This window comes from Canis lupus, chromosome X (genome assembly GCF_048164855.1).
Source record: "Canis lupus baileyi chromosome X, mCanLup2.hap1, whole genome shotgun sequence".
In the NCBI taxonomy this organism is placed as follows: domain Eukaryota; kingdom Metazoa; phylum Chordata; class Mammalia; order Carnivora; family Canidae; genus Canis; species Canis lupus.
The window spans coordinates 8395044-8398007 of NC_132876.1; the positions used below are offsets into that span (position 1 = coordinate 8395044).

The following is a 2964-nucleotide window of genomic DNA, read 5'->3' on the forward strand; positions in this document are numbered from 1 at the left end:
TCTTTAAAAAAAAAGTTAATTTTATATTAGGCTATCAAGCCCATCAACAAAATTTCAAAGTATTCAGTATCATACACACTATATTTTCCAACAACGATGCATTCCACTTAGAGGTATTCTAAAAGACTACATTAAAGCATACATTTGGGAATTTCAAAATTGATTTATGTCAAAAACAAATTAGAATGGCAATTACAAAATATGTAAAAGTAGACAATACTGAAAGACCAAATACAAAATAACAAAACCTGTTAGATGCAGCTAAAGCAGCTCTTATATTAAAAATAAAAAGTGGAAAGTGAATAAGCTCAAGAAGTTAGAAAAAGAAACATAAATTCAAGTTAGAATAATAAAAATAATTTTAAAAATACAAAAACAAATATCTGAAATGGAATACAGCCAAGAGATCAGTGTGGCTGAAGTGAAGAGAAACAGGAATGTCATTGAAGATGAAGTCAGGGGACCAGATGATTCAGAGGCTTTGAGGTCACAGTGAAGACTGTGGCTTATATTCTGAAAGCACTGGGAAATCATGGGAGGGTTTTAAACAGAGAAGTGACATGATCTGATTGACACCTTATGTTGAGACTGGACTAAAGTGCGGCAAAGAAATAGTCAGGGAGACCAGTTAAGAGATTACTACAATAATCCCAGGAGAGATGGTGATTTAAACCAAGTTAATGGTGGTGGGAATAGTTAGAAGTATTCAAATCTGTAATATATTTCAGGGATGGAGGTGATAAGATTTACCAATGGGCAATACATGGTGTGTGAGAAAGAGGTGAAGAATGATGGCAAGATAACTTTGACCTGACGATCGAAATTATTACAATTCAGATGGAAAGACTGTGGGAAGAGTTGACGTGGAATGTTATATGAAGAGTTGTTTGGACTTGTTTGTACATATTAAATTCATGTTTTTACCAGATATTCAAATGAGGATATCAAGCAGGCAGTTGGAAATATAGGTTAGGATTCAGAAAATATATTCTCTCTAGCATGGATATAGGTTAGGATTCAGAAATATATTCTTTCTAGCATGGCCCAGCCTTTACATATTACTTGAATATAAAGATTAGTGACTTAAGTAACAATTTATAATACCACTGCAATTAATTATTCCCATTCTGTTCTATTTTAGTGTACATACTGCAGGATCACAGTGCATTCTCACACTGAGAGAATATTTAGCCTTTTAACTCCCCTGACACAGGTCTCAAGCATTTAACTTGGGCAGAATGTCCAAATATGTTCCAAAAACTATATTTTGAAACAAGTCCCTAAAATTTTATCAATGGAAATTTTCTGTTCCCAGTTACATAGCTTTAATTGTTGGTTGAAATGGCACTTCCCAAGCTGGTAATTATTTTTGAAAATCTGAAATCTCTAAACACATTTTTAAATCAATTTGCACTCAGTAAATTGGTCCAAGTTACAGTTTCGTGGTTAGTTCTTTTAATTTAGAGTCCATAGTTGTTTTCCTGCAAGGGAAGATTAAATACAATAGTTTTAGGACACTTTCTCAAATTAAAGAAAAAATAACTATAAAAAGCCAAAAACCTGTGACTGGTAAAGGGCCTAACTGTATTCAATGTTTTCTAATATTTATTCTCAATCTTCTCTTTTAGTCACTTTTCTAAGGACACTCGATGAAAAATTCCCCTACCTGTTATCTCCCCTTCCATCTTGCAAAGATTGGGCCTCAACATTTTTTCCCTTTCTGTGCCTGATGGTTCACCTTCAAAACATTATCAGAATTTGCCCTTTAGCCTTGACAGTCTCTGGAGCACTGAAAATTCTTCTAATTTCCCCCTGCTTTCCCTCAAGGGCAAAATGACTTGTCAAAATTCAGGATGTATTTCTAGACATCCCAAATTTTCCATGTGACTTTAAAGGAAAGCCTTTAATTACTTGTAGCTTTGTCCAACTCTGTACGCGGTCACTTTTCTTTCTCAGATTCTGACCTTCCCCCATAATTCAACTAGAACCAGGCAGTAAAATCTGTTTATTCCTTTCATAAAGATAACCCAACTTCTATCTATCTGGGCATTGCCTCCCTGTAACCTCAGGGAAATAGAATACATCCTTGGCTCATTAATAAAACAATTAGATACTGACCTATGTGCTTTGCCTTTTGGAAAGATTCCATCCAACGTTGCCTATGCTTGGAGTTTTCAAAGTGGTCACATTCTCTTTAGTGAAAGCTAGGAGGACTTGGTCTTCTATGAAAACAAAAGGGAAGAACACAGTTTTAGGCAGTAGACTAACAAACTCAGCAACAAGATAGTCCAACTGATGATAATAATGAGAAGCAGTAGTTCTATTGTGTCATAATCTATACTTTCTGCCATGAATAGACTTGTGACCAGAAGTTCGACAATGAAGATTGTAGCAGGAAAGAAAACAAACACTAAGTTCCACTTAAATTGCGCCCTGGTCCTTCCCCTTGGTGAAAGCTGATAAGCAATGGGTATGGCTTCACACCACACTATTACCTCTCATTGGCCCACAGCTTTGTCCATTATCATGTCATGAGCATGAAGGGAGGCAGTAACCAGGGCAACTTGGGTGGCACATGCAGTTTATCCATGATCAAAATGTCTTTTCTTCTCAGTCTCCAGCTATGCTCCTTGCTCACTGCACTTCTGTGGTCTTCCATGCATTTCATTCCTTGCTGACCAAGCTGTGTTTTTATTTATTTTTATTTTTTTTAAAGATTTTATTTACTTATTCTTCTCCGATTTCTTTATTGGTGTTCAATTTGCCAACATATAGCATAACACCCAGTGCTCATCCCATCAAGTGCCCCCCTCAGTGCCTGTCACCCAGTCACCCCCACCCCCTGCCCACCTCCCTTTCCACCACCCCTTGTTTGTTTCCAAGAGTTAGGAGTCTATTTATTTATTCATGACAGACAGACAGACACACACACACACACACACAGAGAGAGAGAGAGAGAGAGAG

The 2964-nt window shown here is 36.6% G+C and overlaps 1 long non-coding RNA gene across 1 annotated transcript; it reads right to left on the reverse strand.

The window, feature by feature from the left end:
- Positions 1-1432: 1432 nt before the first annotated feature.
- Positions 1433-2469, reverse strand: LOC140627520 (uncharacterized). Its single transcript, XR_012026218.1, has 2 exons — positions 2119-2469; positions 1433-1481 (listed from the first exon to the last, which is right to left on the reverse strand). It is a non-coding gene; the product is annotated as an uncharacterized lncRNA (long non-coding RNA).
- Between the last annotated feature and the right edge of the window lie 495 nt (positions 2470-2964).